General features: G+C 38.3%; 1 long non-coding RNA gene across 1 annotated transcript in view; it reads right to left on the bottom strand.

The window, feature by feature from the left end:
• Positions 1-1072: 1072 nt before the first annotated feature.
• LOC122791255 overlaps positions 1073-14203 on the bottom strand; it is a 19413-nt gene continuing 6282 nt past the window's right edge. Inside the window, exon 2 of the long non-coding RNA XR_006363119.1 lies at positions 1073-1541. This is a non-coding gene — a long non-coding RNA (uncharacterized LOC122791255). The remainder of the gene's footprint in view (positions 1542-14203) is intronic.

Raw genomic sequence — 14203 nt, 5'->3', positions numbered from 1 at the left:
GATGATACTATGAGAAAGATGGGCTAGAATTAAACTGCAAAATAGGCAGATCCAGTGGATGGATCCATTATAAAGAGGGACAGAGCCATGAAAGTGACCCAGGAGTCCAGGTCTTACTTGTATCCAAATCTCTAATGACATTTCTGGGAAGACAGAAATGAGAATGGGGGAGAAGGTGATTCCTGGCAAGAACTACAGCCTGCAACTGAGACTATGGGATCCGACTGTGCTACAGGTATGGGAATGCACAGACAGACACCCATACTGGTATAACTGGACCATGAGCATGGGACACTAAGGGTCGGATTGTAGGGAGAGTACAACTAAAAATATGAATCACCAATGGATGACTGTTTATCAGGGTTCATCTCTCATCCAAACTGATAATATGACTATCAGTAGCCAATGGTGGGATTAGTGAATTATTAGAATGAGGAAGGGGCTTGAAAGAGATGTAAAGACAAAAAAAGAATTAGGCAGAGAATCACTAGACATGCAGAAAGACAATGTTTTGTTTTATCACATGTACCAAATTATGCATGTTCATGGCCTAGGGAATTTATTCACAGCTTACAACTTGCAATAAGAGATATTACCTATGAAGCCCGTCCTCCTGGGAAGTCCGGCACTTTTTCACTCAATTCTTCATATATTTCACCCCAAGTTAAAATAGTGGACAATATCTCATCATCAATGACTTGTAATCACATCACTGCAATGGATGTTTGTAAGAATGTATACTCTCATTTTATATAACAGCATGACCACAAAAAAGATGGAGATGTGAATATGGTGCTTTATATCACAAAATTCCAATCTGTATGTGCCTCCATTGGTTAGGTTGGGATAATTACAATTACAAATGTTGTGGCTTATCATAAGTTGAAGGTGCACAATGTAGGAAACACCTAGAACACATTATCCAAACAAAAGAGTCCTCCATGTTCAGGGTCTTTCAGGAATACAAGAAGTTACATTTCTAGTAAACAGCCTTTATGCATATACAGATTAGCTAATGACAAAATGGTAAAGTTAACAAGGAAAATCACTTGCATACATCCAGAGAAATATCTTGGCAGTAAAGCACCAACTTTAATTTACAGATTAACCAATAAACACTGTTTATTTGTGGAACTTCATTGAAAAATAATGAACCTGTTTATGAAAAAGAGCTGACAGAATTTTTAAGATAGGATTTCCCCCTGAGAAATATTCCTAGAAGATATGTGCTTCTGTTTTATTAAGGCTGGTTCTACTTCCAAGTAGTAATGTTTTTACACTGCTCAGAGGCTAGCCAGTGACATTGCTGTAGCTTCTGTCTTACTGTCTTTTTTTTCTTGTTTTATGTGAACACTTAGTCATTAGCAGATAAAACAACATCAGAAGATGATGCTGGGAAAATTTTATTAAGTTAATCTGCACTGGTTCCATAGACTCAACAGAGGAAACTATTGGATAAACCAGCTGTTTTCTTTCACAATGTAGATGCCAGTCCCGTAACCTATGAGTAGTGAGTCATAAACGGTGCTGCTTCTTATATGCTAGAAAGAAAGAAAATTAAATGGCATTAGCATAGATGTCAAACCTGTCTGGGACTGCAAGAGCAAGACTTCTGCTAAATTTGCACAAAGAAATGTCTGCCAGAGAAAATTACAATTGTAGTTCCTAACAATGTTAGGCAAATCTGGTGCTAAAATGTCCCCTTGATTATTATCGATGTAGTCCTCTGTTACATAAATAATTCATTTTTCAAGAGAATCAAAATCAAATTCTAAACACAAATAAATCAATTAAGAAGAAGAACAGAATCAAGCAGACCCAGTCCATATAAATGATGACAGTGTAATACAATTTCTTAACAGGGCCTAAAGTGTAACTCTTTAATTTATAGACAGAATTTCAACAATGGTAATAAATAAGAGAAATTATAGTTATAACCCGGCTAGTGACTTTTAAAGAAGATACTACAGATGAAAAGTTTGTACTATCATTTGCAAAGCTTGCAGTGGTCACTTGAAAAGTACAGTTTTGTACCTACCATAAATGTAGATGTTCGAGGATCCCCATTGCTGCAGTCCTTACTATTGGGTATAGTCCGCGTCCAGTCGGCCCGAATACCAGAGTATAAGGCTGACGTCGGTCAGGGCGCATTAGACTGACGTCAGTACGTCAGGGTACTAATGCGCATGACCGACGTCATATCCTCAGTCTTTTCTTGCCCCAGATGTCAGAAGACCCTAAAAAGACAAGGCCCAAAATACCTGCACCAAAAATATGTACAATATATACAAGAATATATATACAAAAATATAAGCATGTAACCTCACCTACACAACCACCCCAAACACAGAGGGGAAGGAGGGAGGGTAAATTGGACTGCAGCAATGGGGATCCTCGAACATCTACATTTATGGTAGGTACAAAACTGTACTATGTTCTTCGTTCCCCATTGCTGCAGTCCTTACTATTGGGTAGAATCCCAAAGCAGAGGTAAGGGAGGCTGGCAAATCATAAAGAAGCAGGAGCTGACAACATGCCTTGCAAAACAGCTGTGGCAAAACCAGCCCTAGACTTAGAGTAGATAGGAAGGTGATAATGCTTAGAGAAAGTATGCACTGAACTCCAAGTAGCTGCTTCCAAAATATCCTTAGTTGCCACCCCCCTTAGAAATGCTGTTGAAGTGGCAGTAGCCCTAGTGGAATGAGGCCTAATCCCAGCTGGGATCTCCTTGCCATGATGGGAATAACAAAATGCAATGCAAAAGCCAATCCACCTAGAAATAGTTTGTTTTGACACAGGCTTGCCCTGTGAACTCAAAGCAAAAGAAACAAACAACTGCTGAGACTGCCTGAAATCCTTAGTCCTGCTTAAATAATAACGCAATTGCCTGTGTACATCTAAAGTGTGCAGAATCTTTTCCCCTTTATTTTGGGGGTCTGCATAAAAAGTAGGCAAATGAATAGTTTGGTTTAAAGCCACACTAGAAACCACCTTAGGCATAAAGGAAGGATTAGTACGTAATGATACCCTATCCTTATGGAAAATCAAAAATGGCTCTACTGCCATAAGGGCCTGCAACTCAGACACCCTTCTTGCAGAAGTAATAGCCAACAGAAAAGCAGTCTTCCATGACAAGTATTTCAATTCAGCAGTAGCCGCAGGCTCAAAAGGTTGTAGAGTAAGTTTTTCCAACACAAAATTGAGATCCCAAGCAGGAGTAGGAGCTCTCGTGGGCTCTTATATTCTTTGCCCCTCTAAGAAACTGCTTGAACAAAGGGTGCGAAAACAATGGTGGGTCACAATCATAGTGAGCTGAAATTGCTGCAGCATGAATCTTAATGGAAGAGAAGGACAAACCTTTGTCCAATAACTCAGTAAGATATTGAAGAGCCACACTCAAATTAGGCTCAGAAACCTGCAAATTCTTTGCTGTACTCCAAAATAAAAATCTCTTCCATTTTTCTGCGTACACTTTCCTTGTACTAGGTCTTCTAGCTTCCATAATCACATTTAAAACTTGTTGAGGAAGTTGAGACCTGCTGTGTTTCAACACAGAATATGCCAGGCTGTTAGATGAAGAGAGTGAAGCTTGACATTGAGCAGATGACCATCCTTCTGAGATAACAGATGAGGAATCAGAGGTAAAGGCCATGGAGGCTTCCTTACCAGACTCCGTAGTAGTGGGTACCAGTGTTGCGAGGCCAATCTGGAGCTATCAAAATCATCCTTGGCCTGTCTTGTCTGACCTTTAATAGTACCTTTGGAAGAAGAGGCAGAGGAGGAAAGGCATACACATGAAGGTTTTTCCAACTGAAAGACAGAGCATCCACTTTCCAAGCTGTGTGATGAAACCCCTTTGTGCAATACTGTGGCAGCTGGTGGTTTAGTGGAGAAGCGAACAGATCTATGTCTGGAGTCCCCATGACACTGTCAATTTTGAAATACATGAAGATCCAGTTTCCACTCGTGGGGATCCATGATTTGTCTGCTTAACACATCTGCTAAGGAGTTCTGTGCTCCTGGCAGAAACCTTGCCTGAAGAGTTAGTTGCAAGCTTAGCGCAGTCTCCCATAAAATCATTGCTTGCCTGCATAGAGGATAAGAATGTGTTCCCCATTGTTTGTTGATGTACCACATGACAGTTGTGTTGTCTGTTAGAATCAACACCTGCCCTGGAAGAAGCAACTCCTTGAAAGCCATTAATGCAAACTGGACTGCTAACATCTCCTTCATGTTGATATGTAGATGCTGTAGTCTGGCAGGCCACTTGTCTTGTATCCACTTTCCATTTAGATGAGCTCCCCAAGCAATGTCCGAGGCATCTGTCGTTAAAATCTGACTCGCCTCTGGCGGGTCACAGAGAGTCCCTTGTTTAGGTGACATTCCTGAGCCCACCACAAAATTCTTTTTGAAGGCAAGGTATTATTTGAATGACAGTGTCCAAATCCTGGCAGTGCTGTGTCCATACATTTTGAGATACCATTGTAGCTTCCTCATATGCAGTTTGGCATTGGGAAGCACCAGAATACAAGATGCCATGAACCCTAATGCTTGAAGGACTGTCCTTGCAGTCAGCACGGACTGATGAGATAGTTGATGGAAGTAAAGTGACAGACTCTTTTGTTTGTCCGGGGTTAAAAGGCCATCTGGGCTGCTGTATTCAGTCTCACACCCAGAAAGCACATGTCTTGAGAGGGTACTAGACTGGACTTTATTTCGTTCACAGAATACCCTAGGCATCTTAGCACTGCTATAACATATTCCAGATGCTGTAGGAGGTCTTCCTTTTCTTGAGCCAGAATCAGGCAGTCGTCCAAGTAAGGATAGATTTGAATTCCTTGAAGCCTGAAGTAAGCTATCACTGGAGCCAGAACCTTTGTGAATACTCTGGGCAGTAGATAAGCCAAAGGGCAATGCAGAGAACTGATAATGAGAATTTCCAGCTCGAAACCGCAGATACTTCCTGCAACTTAGTCTTATAGGCACATGAAGGTAAGCTTCCTTGAGATCTAAAGTTACCATCCAGTGATCTTTGCCCAGCAGAGGTAAAAGCTGTTGTAACGTCAACATCTTGAACTTGGGAATGTCCAGAAAAGTGTTGAGGAGAGATAAATCCAAAATTGGTCTCCACGTGTTCCCCTTCTTTGGTACTAGGAACAGGCGAGAATAAAATCCTAGGCCTCTTTCTGATACAGGGACTGGCTGAATGGCCCCCATCCGGAGTAACTGAGAAACTTGCTTGTGAGCCTCCTTTCTTTGTGGAGGAGGAACGTCTGGCATGCCTTTGAAAGGGGGCATTGTATGGAAATAAAATCTGTAACCGTGGTGAATGATATCCAACACCCATTTGTCTTGAGTAATTAAATCCCAATTTTCTTTGAAAAGAGACAGTCTTCCTCCCAAAGGAGCTGCCAGACGAGAATCCACCGGCAGCTGAAAAGACAGGTCATTGGGTCTGTTTATGAAAGGACTGACCCCTTCCCTCACCAGAAGTCTGAGCAGGTGAACTCCCTGTTCTAGGCCTAAAAGAACCTTGAGCCCTGCCCCTACCACGTCTAAACCTACCCCTAGACTGGGAATCATAAGCAGGATATGTCCACCCCTTAGCAGGCCAATTTCTACTAAACTTCGGTGGCTGCACCTGCAAAAAATCTTTAACAGTTTGCATAGACTTAGCTTTGTCTTCCATTTTCTTTAAAACTGCTTCCACAGGCGATCCAAACAACACATCAGACTGTAAAGGAGCATCCAAAATCCTTGTCTTAACATGCTCAGCTAAATTCTGATCCTTCAACCAGGCATGCCTGCGAAGAACAGAACTAGTAGCAGCCACCCTCAAGGAGGTCTGTACAGCATCAAAACCACATTGCAAAGAATGCTTACCCACTTGTTCAGACACATGAACCAAATCCAGCAACTCTTTACACTCAATACCTTCCGCCAAAGCATCCACCTTAGATTTTAATTGTGAAAGGAGATAATTCTGATATTTTAGCATGTGAAACTGACAATTCAACGCTCTCATGGCTAGAGTGGAAGAAGTATACACTTTCTTTCCCCACCTATCCAAAGCCCTAGCCTCTTTATCAGTGGGAACAGGATTTTTAACCACAGAGGCCTTAACACCTTTAGGCCCTTGAGAAATAGTTTCTGGGTCCGCCCTTGGACTCTTAAACAAATACTTATGAGCTTCGGGCACCCTATAATACCTATCAGGCTTAACAGGAGCAGGAGGCAAAGAGTCAGGGTTCAGTGAAGCCTCTGTAAAAACATCTTCCACCACATTCAACACAGGAGGAATAGCTAAGGGCCTATGCTGGGGTAAAACAAGAATTCCCTAAGCCTTTTCCTGGAAACAGAGTAATCCTGGCCTTCCCATTTAAAGTGCTCCCTCATGGAATGCAGAGTCTCTGAAAATGAGAAATCCTCAGGAGGAGAAGCTGTAGGAGTGGAATCATCCACATCAGAATCAGAATAAGTAGGATACTCCTGCAAGTCTTCTGCAGAAGACTCTGAAGCCTCTGAACACTGTTCAAAACTATCAAACTCGGTTCCACCCTAGGCCTCTTATCAGGCGGGGCATAGAACCTCTAATCATAGTAATCAAATCTTCTGCCATTTTAAGCATATGTTTCTTAGGTACAGAACCTGAAATGCTAGGAGAAGCCCCCACTGAAGCTGAACTAGGCCTACCTCTCAAAGAAGTTTTGGCAACAGAAGGAGAGGCTCTAACTATCTTGGGAAGAGAGGGAAGAACAGTTACCTGAGAAGCCCCCTCAGCCTGGCCTACCTCCTGAGAAGGCACATCCTGTAACAGTAAAGTTTCTGCCTGAGACTCCATGGAAACTCCTGGCAAAACCTCTGGCTCCACTGAGCCTTCTAAAGAACCGGCGTCCGGGACTGCCGGTTCATCAACCCTAGGCTTCGCTGTTTTGTCCTTGCGCTTCTTGGCCGAAGCGGGCGTCGGAGCATCCGACGGCATTTTATAATTGCAACGCTTCCCAAACACTAACCTGGCACAGTCTAACCTCCTCTTAATAGTGCGTTTGTTAAACCTAGCACAAGAGCGGCAACCAACAACGTCGTGCTCAGGCCCTAAACAAGGTATACACAAGGTATGGTAATCCCTATGAGGTATCTGTTTCCCACAAGAAATACAGTTATTCACTTTTTCTGACATCCGGTTAAATACTGAGGCAAGAAAAAACCAAAATGTTCCCCAACGGGGTACTTAGCCAACTCTGTTTCGGTCTGAAACTCCGGTTTCGGAAGTATTTCAGAACGCCAACCCGCACTTGCAAAACTGCTTCTGCATCGGACCATGCGGCAAAAAAGACTGAGGATATGACGTCGGTCATGCGCATTAGTACCCTGACGTACTGACGTCAGTCTAATGCGCCCTGACCGACGTCAGCCTTATACTCTGGTATTCGGGCCGACTGGACGCGGACTATACCCAATAGTAAGGACTGCAGCAATGGGGAACGAAGAACATGTGGGATTCTACATCGCAACAACCCAACGACAACTGGAGAGAATATATTTCCTGGATGAAGGGTTGAAGACTATTCAACTGCAATTAGAAAAACAAAAATTGTGAGCATACATTTTACAAATGAATATACTAGATCTGGAAACTAAGCAGAGCACAGAAAATCAATATGGAAGACGTGGAAAACCAGATAAGCCAGTGCAGTGTGAGGTTTATAGGAATACCAGACAGTATGCCAGAAGACAATTTAGGGCCTTTTTTGACAGAATAATATCTGAAGTTATGCACATACCAGAGAGACTGCAGCAGAAGCTGGAATGGATACATTGTAGCAAGAGAAGAATAATGATTGGAGGAGGCTCACATGTGCTCACCTGCACACACTTATTCCAAGATGGCTGATTTGCAGTAGCTGTTGGCATGGAGATGTGCAGTGGTACAAGGTGCACTTAAAGTTCTTTGAAGGTTTTTTTAAAGATTAAGAGAGTTCAAGGCAGGATATGAGTTTTGTATGACAGAAGATCTTTAGTATATGATATCTGTCCTTGGCAGTGTAGTAGTGGGGTCAGAAGGTTGTACTAATCAATATTTTACAGATGCAGAGAAGTTTGTGGAGGGGATTCCAGCACAGGCAACACTGTAGCATAATAGCAAGAAAGCTGGTATGGCTACATGATGACGTATGAGGCAAGTCAAAGGAGACACAGGCCAGAAAACAATACTCGGAGGATCAACTGAAGAAGAAAATTAGGCTGTTTCAAGAAAGTTAAGCTGAAATAATTGAAATAGAAATGGGAGCCAGACCAAAAAAGGAAACCAGGGCAACTATAATACTGCAAGCTTGCATAAGCTTAGAAACATTATTCAGACCAAGTGACACTCCAGTTCTGCACAGAGAAAGGAGCAGATCTCTTGGTGGATTCAACCTAAACAGCTGCACATGGAATGACTTGTTGTCTATGAATTTGACAATGTTGATGACTATTGCTTGACACAACAAATTCCCATAAACTTAGATCATTCTCTCACCAGTTAGACACACAAGCATGTACACAGAAACAGTAAGGTAGTTTACGAAATTGACACAAATTATGTAACATTAGACAGTTGTGGAGACCTGTCACCAGGTGATGAAGTTATTCAAAATACCTTCTTAAATATTATCCTTTTTATCCAATATTTCAGTGTGTGTAATTAGGCATTTGTCCTAATTGCCATCAGTATTTATTTATCTACTCTTTCCTGTAGTTTCCATTTATTTATTTATTGCCAGACAAGTTTATTTATTTATTTGTTTGTTTGTTTCTTTGTTCATTCATTTATTTAATTATTTATTCATATTTATTTATTTTTGATTTCTGGAGTACAGCAGTGACTTCTATAGACTTTTCAAACTCAGCCCAGGAGCGGTGCCTGGTTAAGTGACTTGTTCAAGGTAATGCAATTAGGCTTCATAGCAGATTCCAAATGCACTTGCAGTGATAATTTCATTCTCTCTGGTGCATGTTGCTGTAAATTGACTAAGGGAACTGTGGACTTGTCAACTGAAGGGAAAAAAAAATCAGTCAATATTAACATGTTGATGCAGGCAAGATTGCTCAACAATCCCCTCCTACATCTTATACAGTGTACTGCAAAAACTAGGAGCAAATTCCTTATTGCATGGTCTTGGAAATAAAAGTTATACTTTGGACATGAATAATACATGGGGAGGAAGGAAATTTGCAATAAATAAATAAATAAGTTAAAAAATGGAAAAAGTCATATTAAAAGACAGACAGGAATTAAAAAATAGGTAAATGGAGTGAATGCAGGTATGAATACATTAAGTTTAGAGCTGGTTTCATAATATTTAAATGAATTGAGAAGTGAGCGGTAAAAATGCTCAGGAGGGCATTAAGGATCTCTTTATTAGTGGAACATTTAATGGGGCATAGAGAATAATATACAATATGCAACATCCTGTGGAATAAAAGTGATACCCAGGTAGAACTGAACAACAAAGAACAGAGACATGGTATGTTTAGTTCTGAGACTAACTCAGGATTTTTTTTATTTTAGGAGTAGACATGGGAGATATAGATGATGCAGAAAGTCACTTATGATAGGAAGAGTTGTTGAGATGGTAGTCCTGAAATGATATCAGATACAAAAAAATCTTGCTGGGGGACTTATTTCATTTACTTTAATTTTATAGACTGAATGTACAATGTTCATGCATTCATAACACCTTGTGAAACCATAGAAAGCAATACATAAGCAAGACTGAAGAACATTATGAATGCCAAGGAGCAGAGAGGTGGTATGTTTGGTTCTGGGACTAACTCATGACGGATACAAATTTAAAGGTAGACATAGGAAACGTACAGTATTCTGAAAGGTGCTTACCGATATTGGGGAGAGGTGTTGAGAGGGTAGCCCTGAAATAACCACACAAGATATAAAAAGCTCATGAAAGAGGGATATATATTATTTTATAGACCATATATATTTTTTTTTGATGTTGGGGAGAAGAATTGAGAGGGTAGTTCTAAAAAGGTTATAAAAGAAATAAAAAGCTCATGATTGAGGAATGCATTTAATTTAGTATAATATAATATTATTGTGTTTAAGTAGGTATGTATGAATGTATTTATTCTTTATTGATTGGGTAAGTCCCACTAGGCTAGAAAAGTCTTTTCAGGGGAGATCCAAAATGGTATTTATACTACTGGGGGAAATTTGTCCATAGCATCGGGGAACTTCCCCTATACTTAATTGTTCTGTAATTGCAGTACAGCTAGCCATAATTGCATGCACACATCTTGATCCTACTTCAGTGGTGGCTAGGAGGATGGCGCGCAACATGGAGAAGATGATGGAAGTAATTGAGATGAATGCCAGCTCCAAGTGACATGTAGACAATTCAGAGGTAGTGTTTCAAGGTAATTGTTGGCTGAGTCAGAATCAACAGTAAAAGATGATTTTGTTGCTATAACCCTCCAGTTGGGAGTGTTGTGGAATGGTATATTACAAGAAATGTTAATCCAAAGTGAGACAGAGAACAGAGGAGATGCATCTTGAGATGAAATAATGGATAAAATACAGAAGGAAGACATGGAAGCAATTACAAAAGGGGACATTACACCAAAAGAAAAATATGGAGAGATAGAAGTGAACCTGAGCAGAAAGAAAAAAGATAAGATGGCCTGGAAAAAAGTACGTAGTGAGAATGCAAATTAAGAAAGATGTCAAATTAAATAAATACAAGGTATGGGACATAATAATTCTACCTTTGGATGTAAAAGCACAGGAGGCCAGATATTTTATTTTGATAAACAAAGAGACTTTTTGTGACATTTTATGAGTCTGTTCGTGCAATGGATTTTTTTATATAAATATAAAAAGAGAGAAAATGATAACCCATGGAAAGATTATGTAATAAAAACTTTTTAAGGAAACTAAAAAAATATATACAATTTCAGACAGAAGAAGAAAAAGAGACTTTGAAAATATATTTAAAAAATGTTTGTAAAGAAGTGATAATCATTTCAAAAGTTTATGACAATGGAGGTTTGGGGATTGGGGATTGGACGGTAATGTTTTGAAAATAGAAATGCAAAAAAAAATTGTGCACGATCCAAGTGTTATAGATGTTAATGGTAATAGGGTATAGTAAAATATTGGGGACAATAAAAACAGTTTTAGAGGGAAAGAAGGACATTTTGTGAATAATTGTGATAAAAAAGAAATGTTATTTATGTGGAAATATAGGACATGCTGCAAAAATATGAAGTAGAATGTTATAAATATAAACAAACCGGGCATTTATGGATGGATTGCAAAAAAGAGCTAAATGGCAGAGGAATAAACAGGGATGGATAATGAACACAATGAAAAAGAATGGGAAACTGAAAATGAAGACAGTCTAGAGAAAGATAAGCATCTTCTTCTTCTTCTTACAGCTTTTCCTGGTTAGGGTCACCACAGCGGATCACCTGTCTACTCATGATTGGCAGTAGAGTTTTTACGGTGTTGAGTTGCCAGCCCGGCACCCAACCTTCCATGGAAGGCACACACATGCATGCACTCATGCCTAGGGCCAATTTAGAGTGTCCAATCCACCTACAGCATGTCTTTGGGATGTGGGAGGAAACTGGAGCACCCGGAGGAAACCCACTCGACCACAGGGAGGACATACAGACTCCACACAGAAGGCACCCCAGCCGAGGATCGAACCGGAGAACCTCTTGCTGTGAGGTGACAACGCTAACTGCTGCACCACCATGGCCACCCTTAGAGAAAGATAAGCATAAAAAACAAGAAAATAGAGAGGAGATGCAAAAAGAGACAGAAATTAGTGATGAAGAAGATATACTTTGGAAAGTAGTGAAAGGAAAAAAAAAAGAGTTCCAGTGAAAAACAGAATATAGGAAAAGGAAGTTTAAAGAAATTAAGTTAAAAGAAAAAAGAAAGGAAATATGTAATATGTAATGGAAATTTAAAAAGGATAAATGATTTCCTTTAAATTACGGAAAAGAGAGAGTAACAATTACAGAATTATTTTGATAAGTATAAATAGCATGAAAATATTGTAAGAAGAATATGGATTTTATTTATTTGATTTAAAATTTGTTTACAAGGAAAGTCCGACTTGAAACGAAGCCAATTTTCAGCAGAGACATGGGGAGAAATGCTCCAGATGCATGTCTTTATAACGTGGGAGTTGTAACATGGGAGGAAACCCACACAAACACAAGGAGGACATGCAGACTGCACACAGAAGGCACGTCAGCCAAGAATCAAAACGGAGAACCTCTTGCTGTGAGGCGAGAACGCTACCTCTGCACCACTGCGCCGGTATAGTTAATATGATGTGGATATAATTCTATTAGAAGACATAAGATGTTTAACAAATGAAGAAATATTGCAAACAGAAAAATATGGGATGGAGATATAACATGGAATGTGGGAAATTAATGTTGTTCAGCAATAGCAGTATTATGTTGAAAAATCAGTAAAGATATTAGATGTAAAACTAGTAAGAATGGGAAGATTAACTATTATAGATGTGAGATGGCAAGAAAAATATAGAGAATTATAGCATTATATCCATATATTATTTGTAAAGAAAGGGAGGATTTATTTCAGCAATTACTGCACTATGTAGTAGTAAACAAATATCATAATAACTGGCGAATTTAAGGAAAGGATATAAGAAAAAGGTTGAAGTTATGAAACATGGCAAATTGGTTATAAGGAACAAAGTTTTGGACATTAAGAGGTATTCTTACATCAGAAATTGATTAATTTATAATATCTGAAGGAATAAAGATAGTAGAATGGGAATCAGTTGTAACAGGATTTACATACCATTTAGCAATACTGATGGTGGTAAATGAAAATAAAGAACATATAAAGATAGAAAATGGAATAAAAATAATAAATGAAAAGGAATTGAATGAAAAGGGGAAAGAAGAAATCATTCAATTATGGAAAGACCATGCTGCTATGAAAACATTTTATGTTAGCTGGTCAGAATGGTGGATTACATTTAAAAATAAATATAAGAAATGTCTTTTAAAACTGTAGAGTGAAATCAGGACAAAAAAGGAAATATATGTACAGATATAAAGAAATGCTTTCAAAAATATAGAAAGGAATGAGAGAGAGAGAGTATTATGATAAAGAAAAAAGTTATACAAAAATTATGAAAAAGATTAAGAATGTTATATAAAGAAAAAAATATATATTACAAGGAAAAATGAAGAACTGTCAATATATTTGAGCAAGAATGCAAAAGAAGAAAGTGCAATGAAAGCAATATAAATAATAGAGGAGAGGCAGTAAGAAAACAAACACAGATTATGGAAACTATAGGTCATTGTGTAGAAGAAATGTTTAAAGAAAAAAAGAAAGAATTTAATACAATATGTAAAGTAAAGAAATTCACATCAAGTAGATAAGGAAATTAAGATTACCATGTATAAATTGGATAAAGTCATTAGGCAAGTAAATATATATTCAGTAGCAGGTCCAGATGGGTTAAGATATGAAATTTAATGGAATAGCAAAAGGAATACTTGTTATGTGTTTTAAATGGATGTTTAAATGAAGGTTTTTGTTATAAGGAATTGTATTGAAACATTAAAATTTATTTGGAGAAAAAGCAAAAAAAGACGATATAATAAACTGGAGACCAAAATTATTAAATAGCACATATTATAACTTTTATATGAAGCTAATTCAACAAATATTGGAAAATAAGATGTAAAATATATTGAAAAAAAAATTCTAGAGATGTCAAGAATTAATGACAGTAAGAGGAAATGTGACTGATATTTCAAATAGAAGAGATGATGCAACCTTATGGTAGGTGATATTAATAAAGTGTTTGATTTGAGAGAGCATAAGATGTTATGGGAATTAATAGAGCTATATATATATTTAGTAGCAAGATTAAAAAGTTTGTATGAAAGCATATAGTAGTAACAAAATAAGAATTTTGATAAATGGTTTAAGTAAAAAAACAGGGATGAGTAATAGGATAAGGCAAGGTTGTCCTACGAGTGGTATATTATTTGATTATGTTATGAATATGGTGGTAAGTAAGATATAAATTGTAAAATGAAAAACACAAAATATGTAATGCAAACAAGTGTAACTATTTCAGTTTTAATGACATATGCAGATGACATTATTGTTACTAAAATAGATTATGGGTGAAAGAAG

Source organism: Protopterus annectens, chromosome 17.part0, assembly GCF_019279795.1.
Source record: "Protopterus annectens isolate FY-2018-M chromosome 17.part0, PAN1.0, whole genome shotgun sequence".
In the NCBI taxonomy this organism is placed as follows: Eukaryota; Metazoa; Chordata; order Ceratodontiformes; family Protopteridae; genus Protopterus; species Protopterus annectens.
This window is presented reverse-complemented; position numbering and strand designations above follow the sequence as displayed.